Source organism: Arvicola amphibius, chromosome 3 (genome assembly GCF_903992535.2).
Source record: "Arvicola amphibius chromosome 3, mArvAmp1.2, whole genome shotgun sequence".
Taxonomy (NCBI): Eukaryota; Metazoa; Chordata; class Mammalia; order Rodentia; family Cricetidae; genus Arvicola; species Arvicola amphibius.
In genome coordinates this window covers 182,074,483-182,087,959 of record NC_052049.1, presented here as the reverse complement: position 1 = coordinate 182,087,959, position 13,477 = coordinate 182,074,483, and the positions used below count along the sequence as shown (strand labels likewise).

General features: G+C 41.6%; 1 protein-coding gene across 2 annotated transcripts in view; it reads left to right on the top strand.

The window, feature by feature from the left end:
* Rbms3 (RNA binding motif single stranded interacting protein 3) overlaps positions 1 to 13,477 on the top strand; it is a 675,207-nt gene that overhangs the window by 583,407 nt on the left and 78,323 nt on the right. The gene's annotated exons all lie outside the window — the stretch shown is intronic.

The following is a 13,477-nucleotide window of genomic DNA, read 5'->3' as shown; positions in this document are numbered from 1 at the left end:
TTGGGTTTCTTTTTCTATCACTTAACAGTGTTTAGGCGAAGGGTGGGGTGCAGAAACCATGAATGACAGAATATAAAGTCTGACTACCATAAACATTATTCTCATTATAGAATTTTAACCTTTTAGATACCTCATTTGCATAAAGCTACCATAGCAAAGACCGGGGGATTAAAGGTACACATACACACACACACACACACACACACACACACACACACAGATATATGTGCAAATTTACTGGACTCAGAGGTCAGAGACTGTGTTTTACAAATTTGGAAGTTGTCCATACATCTTTTTAAAAAGTAACTTTTCATATTGCCTCTAGCATTTCAATAGCTATCTTTTAATTACATACTTCAATGTATATATAACTTATCACCACAGAAGTGGAGGCTGTATTTTGCAAATCCCTCTATTTTCTCTTATTTATACATTTTGGGGGCTTCCTGAGTTCATCTTGCCTGTGTTCTATAAATTATAACAATATGTCCAATACAGAGCAAAAATCCAGGCTCTCTCTCCAAGCCATGAGGTAAAATTCAGCATGTTCTGCCAAAGCAATATATAGCATAGCACAGACCCAGTCAGCTGAGGGAGAGCACAGAAGGCCTGACAAGCTCTGGAAAGGAGACTGTCCAGCAGGAACCAATAACCTTCTAAAAAATAACAGTGTGCTCACGTACAGAGTACTAACGCTCATCGTCTCTCTCTCTGAGGTGAGCACCGTTGCCTTGTGACCAAAAGGAATGTACATCTGGAAAACGCCAAACATTTTTCCAGATGTCATGGATGAATCCCCAGTTCTACTTGAACTTCTAAAACAGGGATATAGGGACAGAGGGGAACAGAGACAGACAGATAGACGGGGGTGGGGTCGGAGGTTGTGTAGATCTTTATTTCAGCTGGAACTAGGGACTGTAGCCAAAGCATTCTGATTCCTCTACCTCAAAACATCTTCAGCTCTGGCTGCATGTGTGTTTAGAGCCTATCTTTTCCCCTCAAATAGTAGGTGTGTGTGTGTGTGTGTGTGTGTGTGTGTGTGTGTGTGTGTTTTAATGCGTCTCTTTGGATTTTATCTGGTCAATGATACCACATCATTTCCCATGATTGAGTTATGTATCATGGTTGGGCTTAGCCTCTAAGGCTAGCATGTGCAGTCTATGGCTCCAATGGTTTCCTGGACAAAGGATTGTCTGGGCCACCCACCACTTTGTTTTCTGAAAATGAGCTAAACAGTGCCATGGCAACACAAGGTTTATAGCATCAGCTGCACCCCCAACAGGCTAGCTGGTTGTCTATACTGTTTAAGGAACCTTACCAGCTGGTCTGAGGTCTTCATAAAGACAACAGTAAAACTTCTCTCCCTCTCTCTCTCCCTCCCTCCCCCCTCTCTCTCACTCTCTCTTTCTGAAACTAATATGTAAATATATTTCAGCTATTTGAGGCCAAGAAACAAATTAACTGGAGCTGGCAAGACAGAACAAGTTGCTGACTGATTGTGTCGATTCTTGACTGGGATTACTATTTTTTTTTTTTTTTTTTTTTTGGTTTTTCGAGACAGGGTTTCTCTGCGGCTTTTTTAGAGCCTGTCCTGGAACTAGCTCTTGTAGACCAGGCTGGCCTCGAACTCACAGAGATCCGCCTGCCTCTGCCTCCCAAGTGCTGGGATTAAAGGCGTGCGCCACCACCACCCGGCTTGACTGGGATTACTAAACTGGGAAATTGTTCTAGCTCATAGGGAACTGAGCAACTGATTAAATTTTCCTTGTCCTCACATGAACATAGTAATCTCTAGATAATTATGGATTTTGTTCATTAAATGAGATGTAGTACCAGTGCTCTGAAATACGCCTTGGCAAATTATCAATATTATTATTGGTTATTATTAAGTTGAAATAAATAGATTATCTAATTATATTTTAAATAATATCATTTGTAGAAAATGGATGTTTGTATAGAAATAAACCTAAGGATAATTGAGTCAACCTTTTTCTAACACATATGGGGAGTACTTAAATTCCTTGCCAGTAAGTTCGGTGCAAATACCTTTAGCCATAAACATGAAATTATTGATATCATTACTTAATATATTTCCCAATTAAACGGTTTTACATCTAATTCTTAAAGATAATAGCTATTAAGCTATTATATGAGAACAATCCAATAAGCAGCACCCTTCCATGTCCTGTACTGACTTCCTTCAATGATGAATATACATGAGGAATTGTTTTGATTGATATGTGATGCAGGAGGGCCCAGTCCACTACGGGTGATACCATTCCCTGGGTGAAGATCCTGAGCTGTATAAGGAAGCTAGCACACTATGAGAGAGTGAGAGGGTGAGCCAGAGAGAGTCCGGAAGCTGTTCCTACAGTTTCTACTCTGACTCCCTTCAATGGTGGATTGTGACACAGAAGTGCGAGACAAAATAAACCCCTTCCTCCCCGAAACTGCTTTTGTTACATTTGTCATTATAACGGAAAGGAAGCCAGACCACCAGATCGTACCTCTGTCACACATTCTGTCCCCATCTGTATGCCATGTTGTGTGTGGGCCTCTTTGTGGTGATAACTCTTCACATTGTCATGCTTGTGTGCTAATGCCTACGCAGCACCGGATGCTTCATCCTGACCCGACGTCTTTGAGGTTTGATTTGGAGAACCCGGCCATGTCCTCAAAGAGGATATTCATTGAAAACAGAATAGGGCTCCTGTGAAGTCATGAGGCATTGAAGTAGAACCCCATGCCCTGGGCCATTTTGCCTCATGTGTGAGCAGCAATGATTGCTGAGTGAGAAATGAATACTTGAAGGAAGGGGTGGAGCTTGAGTGAGAGGAGAAGAGAAACAAGCATACAACTGTGTGCTGCTGCCACATGCCTGACAAGAAGCACACCTAGTGCAAAGGGTCTCTTTTGGCAACTCGAGGGGAAGGCTCTCTTCTGGCAACCTGAGTGGGGAAGGCTCTCTTCTGGGAACTCAAGGAGGGGAAGGATTTTGGGTTAGAGAGACACAGTAGATGTGATGGGGAGATTATGGTGTTGTGAAAAGTTCTCAGGTGTGGGGTGAACACAGCTTGCTCACATGCCATGCAGTCAGAAAGCAGAGGAGTGAAATGTGGGTGCCTACCTGGCTTTCTTCTTTATCCATTTGCGTTCTCTCTGAGATCCCATGTCATAGGATGGCACAAGTCATATTTATGGGGGTGTTCCCCCCTCAGTTATTCCTCTCAAGAAATGCCCTCACAAATGCACTCAAAGTGAGCTTCACCAAGTCCTAGGCACTTTTAAAACTAACCAAATTGATAATCCATGTTAGTAATACCGACAGCTTTCCAAAGCTTGCTGTTCCAGTCTGTTTGACTTCCGTGCCTTCCCTTTCTAAGCAGTGTGCCCTTTTGTTAACTTAGAACAAAAGAGTCTGGGGAGATCAATGAAAGACTCCTCTTTGAGGGTCTAGCTAGTGTTCTGGTGTGTGTACAGGGAACAGTTCACATTTCACTACTGTACCTGGATCCAGAGACCTCATTGGATCTTCTGGGATGTTGTCAAATCTCTCTTAGGGAAGACGACCATGCCTGTTCACCCTGGTTGCTGTAAACTAAGAGAAACCCCAGGGTGAGAGGACTGTGGCACATTTGATCGTGAGCAACATTTCAACAGGCTTGGTTGTCCCTGAGTCTCAATCCAGGGTTCTCAGCTGCTCTTGACTGTTCTCTGAGAGCTCAGCATCACAGTATCAGGCTGGTGGACTGCACAGCTCGCCTGCTCTCCAGAGCAGCGCAAGTGATGGGAGGGGACCATGACTACACTGTGGACAGCTCTGTATTCCAGTGCACGCGTATTTCCTTAGCTCCATACTAGGAGCAAAAATAAATGACAGTTCCCAAGAGAAAGCAGAGTCCCACCGTCCTCAGCTCTGTTTAGGCTCCTGTAAATCCTGAGCCTCCTATTCTTCATACGATTAGTTAGCGTAATTTCATCTCAAGGAGAAAGGTCACCTTTCATTTCTACTTAATTATGACTGGGTTATCTAATTACAGCTGGATAAGGAATGTGAGGTGCCCTTGTTGCAGCTTCGATAGCCATCGCCATGCTGGCTGAGTGGTGATTTTTATGAGGAGCAGACCCTGTGTCTAGAGCTAAGGAGTGAGCAGCAGCTTCCTTTTGACAGTCAGCAGGGCTGTTTCGGAAAGCTACAGTACTGAATTTGAGTTGTCTTTGCCTAAATAGGGGTAAGAGCTAAGCTCTCCTTCCAGGGCTTGTAACTTCTCAATTTCGAGGGGTGTTTTCTGACAAAGCATAGCTCCAGATTTGAAAAGAACATTGCAAATTTGTCCTAAAAGCACTGTTTTCGGGCACTATCTTTTTTATACCAAAACCTGAACAGAAAAAACATCTAAACCTTCATTTTTTCATCACTCAAGTGTCAGAGTGAGATGTTTGGAGTATCTGCAGAAAAAACCTGGCCATAAAACATACATGTAGTCGTAAGAAATAGCTCCCATTCTATAATAACAACTAACTCCTAAGGTGTGTGTTACTGCTTCCAGCAGAACAGAAACCTTGGGGATGGGAACAGCCTAGGGACAGCTGTCTTCTCTCTGGTACCATTTTGTTTCCTCTTACTATACCTCTGGAGTAAAGGAATCACGATGAAGGCTTTTGCCGTGGTAGACCACTTGCCACCTTTACTGGCTTTTTTGCTGTTGGACACAACTCTGAAATTCTTACTACAGCACATTTTCCAATGGAGACTTAGGTGACATAGGTAAACACCACCGTATGAGGTCCGCACTTCCCCTTGTGTAGAAAGTGAGAGAATTTGCAACTAGAATTCCTTCATGCATAGAGTCTTCATAGAAGTAACCAGTATGCTTTGTGTGGTCAAAGAAGGCTCTATGGTAGCCATATTTTTGGCTATGAATGATTGGATTTATTAAATATAGGGCAAGCCAAAGTAAAAAATAAATAGTAAGAGATAGACAGAGAGACGGACAGACAGACGGATGGATGGATGGATGGATAGCAAAACATCACTAAATCCAGCATTCAACATCTAGCTGGGGAAACCGCCTGGGGAAGTCCCTTTAAGGCAGACTCTAGAGTCTAAGGCCAACAGAGTGCCCGCCTCTGGAGAACTTCTAAATGAAAGAGCAAACAGCAGCAGACAAAGATGACATTATCAAACTGTGTGCCCACAATATGCAGCAGAAACCAATTGGGGAAGTTGAGTTGTCTCGCTGGTGGTGCATTGGCTCCTCCCTCCCGCTGCAGGTGCTTTTATACCATGGGATAAGCATAGCAACCTCTGCTGAAAATGGGTAATTCCCCCCACCCTGTTGTCCCAGACTGGATGTTTTTGCTCAGTGACTGTCTTGCATTGCTTCCTTCCATGATGCAGAGTCAGGGGACCAACCCCACTACAGATAAGTGGCCTTGGAGGACACTTTACATAAATGCACTTGGGTCTGAAATGGCATGTGGGGGAAACAATGCCCACTTCCAGATCCAGGGAACTCAGAAAAGCTTCTCAGTCAGTGAAATCAAACAGCACATGATAGTATACTGGTCATTACACCTCAGTCACAATATCATATCACCCAATCTTTAATCATATGGATGTGCATGTGTATGTATTGAACCTGCATATTTTCAACACATGAACGTGGTCTCTAAGCATGGTTACAGCTTGTTTTGCTTTTCTCCACCAATAGAACTGTCTTAGTTTTGCATGGCTGTAACAAAATACCTGATTCTAGTATGACAAGAGAGAAAGTGGTTTGCTTTGACTCAATGACTTAGCCACTTTTCTGTTGATATGATGAGACAGTATGACCAAGTCAGCTTATAAAAGGGAGTGTTTATCAGGGGTTCATAGTTTCAGAAGGTCAGAGTTCATAGCCATGATGGTGAGGAACATGGCAGCAGGCAGGCACACAGCCACTGTCCCTATAGATGAAATCTTACATCTTAGGACAGCAACTAAAAGTTAGAGCAAAATCTAACTTGGAATGGTCTGGGTCTCCGTGTCTACCCCCAGTGACACACTTGTAATCCTTCCCAAGCAGTTCCACCATTGGGGACCACGAATTCCAACACAGAAGCCTATGGGAACCATTCTCATTCAGATCCCAAACTTCGTTTTCCAGTCTGAAAATCAAAGATAGACAGTGGCATCTGTTTAGGCCTCTGTCTCCTCACCCTCAGATGACATCTGAAGGCTACAGGGAGCCCCCTCCACCTTGAGTTTAACCTATGCATTTAACAATCCTTTCCACAGCTTCTTTCGAATGACCCTCTTGTTCATTAGCATTGTAGGAAAGCTATTATTGTTTTTTGTCTTTAATCAACTGTAGATGTTGGATTTAATCCAAAATCTTTTGAGAAAATGGTTTTATTCCTTTCCCTTTTGCCAACTTAACTTTAATTACATATTTTATAATTGTGTAATTTTTAATTTATTTCTTGAACTGGAAGCTCTGCCATTAACTGCATTTTATCAGAATATAAACTTCTTTAATACATATTTCTAATTCTACCCATTAATACTTTATTCATTATTCTGGTATTGAATTTTATTATTGGGATTAATAGGTGCTATACTGTTTTAAATGCCCTTGTTTTAATAAAGTTTCAATATCACAATTGCAAACCCTAATGAATATACTTTGAAATAATTATTTGTTCCCTAAATTCTGGAATAAAAATTAAAATTGTCTAGAAATTTGTTTTTGAGAGTTTGAAATGAGTCACATGAACACCATCCTAGCTTTTGGGAACAGATGTACATGTTCTGTCAAACTCCATTTTAAAAAATAATGACGACTTCTATCTAATTCACAGAGGGCTCAAACACATAGCCCATTTTTTTGGACATATGAAAATACTACATGAATCTTACAAATAGTCAAGATTGCCACATCATTAACAGTCATTCAGGCAGCTTTACCTGAATGCACTGGGCCATAGGATAAAGGGATAGGAGTATAAGGGAGCGGGCACTGAAGAAGGAGAGAGAGGTCAGAGATGATAGTGAGGGACAGATAATAAAAGTACGTTATACATACGTAAGTATATAAAGTTTTGAAGTAATTAAAGAGTAACAGAGGAATTGAAATTCTGTACAAACAAAAACAATAGGTAGTTGTAGATGAATATTGTATAATTTTTTGAATCATGAAGTTGTTTATCACATTTTCACTGTGATAAAATGTGAGGAGCTTTTCCTCAAGGTTTCCTTCCCTCCTGCCTTCATTCTTTCTCTTCTTGTGGTCTCAACTGGGATGGCCAATTACTTTCCATGCTTTTTGTGATACCCAATTCAAGGACTTGGGTTCAATGAAAAGGAGCAGCCATTTAAAATAAGGGATCATTAGATACATGTGGAATGTCCTCTACATATTAGAAACCGAGGAAAGGAAATTTTTTTTAAAAAATCATCCAATAATCTTCTCTCAAGATACATAGTCACAATACAAAAATACATATATTTAAGATGATTTAGCTAAAACGTATAGTTTAGTTGAAAAACATTTAATGTTTAACAGTTATATGGAGAGGAAAAGGGGAGCATCTTTGAGAGCAGAGAGGGAAGACAAATTAATATGTCCTGATGGGGACAGTGTCTGTAAGTGTTAAAAAAATAAGGTGATATAAGTGAAAATAATATACAAAAGTATGTGGAGAAGATTCCAAGAAATTTCATTGATCTTGATTGAGTCCGATGTTTGGTCTAGAATGAGGGAAGGATTTGCTTGGAAACACAAATCCTTGTCAGTGGGAATCAAACTTTCATTTAACCAATTTTGACAGACTGTGACTCTTTTAAAAAGGTGTATCTACTTGTTGTTTTTATGTGTATGAGTATGTTTGCCTGCATGAGGTTATGGGCACTGTGTGCATGCAGTACCCACAGAGGCCAGAAGAGGGTGTAGGATCTGGTAGCACTGCAGTCACAGATGATTGTGAGCTGTCCTGTGGCTGCTGGGAGCTGAACACCCATTCTTGGCAGAGCAGTCAGTGCTCTTTAACCACTCAGCCCCTCTGACCTCATTTTTATTAGTTTGGAAGTACCAGTGCTCTTGCCTAGAATTTAGGTTCATTTCATAAAATAATGACCTGAATTATAAATCATTTCACAGAACTGTATGAAAACACTATAAATACCAGTAGTGTAATGTGTAAATCAATCACAAGTGGAGGAAAAAGATCATGTTTTGCATCAGGAAAAAGCCATTATTCAAAGCTATAAAATAACTTTATACCCAAAAAGATGCTGTTGTTGGCAACCTCCACATTCTAAATACCTCCCATAAAGACATGTTGGAAAATACGTGTGTCCTGCTAGTTGAGATCTCTTGGCTTCAAAGCTCAAGGGCACTGAAGAGTTTTGGTGACTCTAGAATCCTTTGCAATCTCAACCCATGTTTTAGTGCTTTTTGATAGACTTCTCAGACAGACGCTGGCATGCTAGTACACACCCTGCCATCTCAGGAGCAGAAGCAAGAGGACCAGAAGTTCAAGACCAGCCTGTGCTATAATAGGGAACTCTTGTCTCAAAAATCCAAGGACTGTGGTAGTGGCTGGGAGGTAAAACACTTGCCTCACTGTGGAAGGCCCTGGGTTTGATCTGCAGCAGCTCAGAACAAAAGTTGGATTCTTACAGATGCTTCAGTCTCTAATTGGTCATAATTAATGAAATATTTGTCTTTGATGCTATGGAAATTGGTCATGATACATGTCTGTCATCTTGTGCATTTCTATATAGTAGTTTATTAAGTGTCTTAAATATGACACACTCTATAGTATTTTATTAGGTGTCTTAAATATGATCCAGCAGTACAAAGCACACTCTGTGACTTTTTGATAATGTAGACACAGCATTCTGAACAGATGAGTGAATGACTGAGACAAAATTCCAGTTACTCATGGCCTCTTGTGTGTCCTTATGGTACTCGGCATTGCTTCATCATCCACCAACCAGAATGGCACTCCCTAGCCTGCTGCTTCCTAAAGGTATCAGCATTGCTTCCTTAATAGCTAGTTAACATTCAATGTAATTAGATACACATGCCAACTGACCTGTGAACACCTTACTTCCTAAAGGATGAAAAAGTGTAACTAAAATAATGTCCATGCCAGACTCTCCAGGAAACAACAGGTTGCTAGGGCAACACAGTCATGTAGAGAGAAGGACAAAGAACTCATTTTACACATGGCGCTAGTACCAAGAGAGGTACTAAAGGGTGGAGAGTGAGAATCCGGGAACTCTGAGCATGGTTTTTCATAGCACAATGGGGTGATACATTCCCTCACATCTATGTGCCTGTCCGTTATGTAGACATCGAGTACTCATTAAACAGGTGCTCACAAATGGGTTCAAATTGTTAGAGAACCCTAAACCCTAAATTTTAAATATGTCGACCTTATTTTCTTGTCTCTTGGAGCATCATTGGAATTCTGTTTCTGAGAAGATTAACTGGTGCTCTGTTAGCCTTGGGGAGCCTGACGACTTCTGCTTAGGTGTTCATCCTGGAGGTCCAGGTCTTCGTTAATGATGTTGACTGAGGGAGAGTTTGGGGATGGGGCGATAGGTCAGCCAATTAGTATATACCAGGGAAGAGGTGGATACTGATTAGGAAAAGTCCTCAGGTTCATAAAATAATATGCTAATTTCTTTCCAGTTGCAGCCCTGTATTCATGGATTTCTGTTTTGTCTCATCTCTGTCCCATTTACTAAGAATCTGGCAAGTTGGATGATTTGGGGCATTTCATGCCCTTGATGGCCGTGTATGAACATCATGGCCAAAGACTGTAGAGAGGGAAGATGATACGTCATCTTGTGTCTGCTCTACCATCCCTTTTCCTTCCAGAAGTTAGTAGATATGATCTACAGAGGAAGCAGTTAACTTTGTTTTTACAATAAGGCAGGATGCTGCCTAGGTTTAAGAAAAGGACCGAGTTGAAAGAGTTCGTGCATGTTATTTTAAAACATGTTCAGATCTTCTCATTCCTGTGGGACCGAACTTTCTATTGGAAAGCCTCCATTAGTTAATTAACTAAAGAATTTGTGCCAAGATGGGTCTGAACAAAAAAAGGGCAGCTCTTTCCAATGCAGACCAAGGTGAGCAACAAGGGTTTCCCCATCACCTCTCCTCAGGCTATTTACAGCTAGAGATGCATTTCCACGGTTGAACTGGTTGACTGCACAATGGTATGAAGCTATATGCCAGCACCCAAGAGGAAATGCCACAGAACCATGCATTAGAATTTAACCAGGGCCCCCTAATGAGAACTTGACTCCAAAACAAAGAAGCAGAAACACAGAAAGAAGTCAGGAATACAATCAAAATGAAGGAAAAAGGAACAAACACTCATAATAGAGGAAATCCATTTGTTAACATTTAAAATATGGATTTCTTCAATGGGGGCATTGTAAAATTATGTTTTCAATTTTCTAAAACCAAAGTCAAAATAGGGGAAGTAAGAAAGGAGTGAGCAAAGAAATAGGAAAGAGGGGAAAGGACAAAAAGGAAGAAGGAGAAAAAGGAAATATTGCTTCATTCTTGGGTGAGAGGAGGCCCATCAAATGGCCAGAGAAGAGATGTTGTTTCTAATACCCCACTCTAGACTAATAGTGCGTGATGGTCTAATCCCATCTCTCAGGGCAGTGCCTCAGAACATTGACACTATGCTGTGTTTCTTTTCATCACCATGGAAACCCACATACAGGAGGAAAGAAACATTTGTGAAGGCTCAGCTCACAGTTTCCGAGTCTGGGGGCTGGGTGGATGCTGTTTCTGTGCCTGTGTGTGAAGAGGCACACATGGTGGGTACATGGTGGAGAGGGTAATAGGCCAAGTCAGCTCACCACATGGTTGGCAGGAGACAAAGAGAAAAGAGGGAGTGGGAAAGGCCACCAATAAAATATTCTTCAAGAGGGTGATGGTTAGCTTTGTCATTTTGACCTACTCTAGAGTGACCTGGGAAGAGTCTCAGTGAAGGCTACATTAAACCATTTGGGCGTATGTCTGTGGGGGATTGTCTCAACTGTGTTCACTGCTATGGGGGATACAGACTAAAAGCAAGTGACATTATTTTCTGGGTTTGGGTCCTGGACTGCATGAAAGATGAGCGAGGGAACTGAGCTGCAGGCAGACAGGAACTCATCTTTCTCTCCTGTAGACTGTGAGTGGGAGGTCCTTCACTGCTTCTAGTTCCCACTGTCTTGACTTCCCCACATTGATGGACTGGAACTTCAACTGTGAGAAGAAATCAGCCCTTCTTCCTTTAAGTTGCTTTTGTCAGAGTATTTTATTATGGCAATAGGAAAGAAAATAGCACAAAGAGCATGTTCTCCACAAGGGTCCTTATCTCCCGGTATGCTACCTCCTCAGGCTCAATCGTCACTATGTAAGCCTTTGAGCATAACTCTAGATCTAATCACGACAAGATTATATGGAGAAGATTTCCTCTTCAAGTCTATCATCTCTCATGGTTTACTGTGAGGTAAGAAGGACAGTAAAGGTTGGAGAGATTGCTCAGAGCTTAAGAGCACTGGCTACGCTTCCAGAGATCCTAGGTTCAAGTCCCAAAACCATCTATAATAATATCTGGTGCCCTCTTCTGGTGTGTATATACATAATAAATAAAGAAATCTTAAAAAGAATGAATGAATGAATGAATGAATGAATGACAGCAAATGCCACTGACTTCATTCATGTTTGCAGTTTCCTTAAAGAAGATCCCTCCATTACAGTATAGCGTCATGCATGTCAAGGCTACTTCCCATCTCATAGAAGAAGCCAGATGACACCAGAATTTTCCTAATGGAATGTGTTTGGTGCCTTCAGCCTCAACAAGAATTTGTTGAGAATTTGCAATGTTGTGCTTAAGATCTTCACCTAAAATTCTGTGTCAGGGTGAAGACCAAGCAGCCATTACTGCTCCATGGCTCATGAAGTATATGTGATGTTCAGCATGGCTAGAGCCTGATGTGTGTGTCCAAGTGATTCAGGGCAAAGTATACTCCTTAGCAGCAAGCAGAAATGAGAAGACAGAATTATTGGATAGAGACTGTAAGAATGCTAGCATGCCTGTGCAGATTGATGACATCACTTTAGCTGGTGTCAACCCATCCTTCTTGATAGGAATTACCCAAAGGTCAATTGACTCTGACACTTCACTTGAGAGAATAGACAGTCTTCCATTGATTTGCTGTGAAATACCCTGTGTAGGCAATGTTTTGCATGACAGTTCTCCAGGCTGTGCTTCTGTTTGGAAAGACCATGGCACCTTTAGGAGGTGGAACCTTGCTGGGGAAAGTGGGTGACTTGTGGTAGGCCTTAAGACTTGATAGTCTTACACCTTGCTGCCCGGGAAATCCATGTGCCTCACCCTCCTGCTGCTTGCCTTCCCCACCATGATGGACTGTGTCCCTTCTTAAATTCTAAGTTAAGCTCAGCCCTTCTTTTTAGTTGCTTTTTTGGTTATTTGGTCACAGTGATGAGGAAAGTAACTCATATGGAACCAAACCACCTTATCAGCAGAGAAGAGAAGGGTAGCTTTCTGCTGACTTTGTCTAGAAGACATGCATGAAATTGATTGATAGCATACTACGTATTTCATATTTTTAAATGAGGATAGCAGGCCTGGGGAGATGGCTCAGTGGTTAAAAACATATGCAGCTTTTCTGACTTTGGTTTCTGCTATCCATTAACATGTAGTTTACAACCACCTGCAACTTCAGCTCTACGGGATCTGATTCCTCCTTGTGGCCACTATGGGTACTTGCACTCATGGGCACATACCCACACAAATATACATAATTAAAATAAAAAATGAGTCTTCAAAAAAATAAGGAGTATTTGTTCTGTCTATGCCACTCAACAGAGTGGGAAAGAGATGCAAGGAGGAGGATGAGAAACCTGAGAACAGGTGCTGTGGAGGAAGATGGAGCCATACCCACGTTAAAAAGAGCAATTCGACTTTGCATGCAACTCTCATGCTGCCCAGAGGAAAGGAGGCTCATGATCAACTGGGCCTGAAAAGATGATCTTAAACATGCTTGCTGCTCTTACAGAGAACCCAGGATCAGTTCCTGGCGCTTGCATCAGGCAGCCCCTAAGGCCCCGTAACTCTAGTTCCAGGGTATGTCTGACACATTCTTCTGGGCCCTTGAGGCACCCACAAATCTGTGTGCATGCCCCCCCATACACTGTAATCAAAGTACAACCTTTAAAAACACAACTCTCTATTCAGAAGATCTTCTCTCAACAGATAATTTGAATGTCTTTTAATCAATGCGCTTTACAGCTAGTTCTGCATAACAATGTTTTATATTAAAAACCAGTTCTGACTTTCTTATCAAACCTTTCATCTTCTAAGTCCCAGATCTCATAATTGCTGTTGATCAATAACTAAAAAGGTCATTATGGGGCCCACTTTGTGTTACATGCTGTTTGTAGGCATCCCTGAT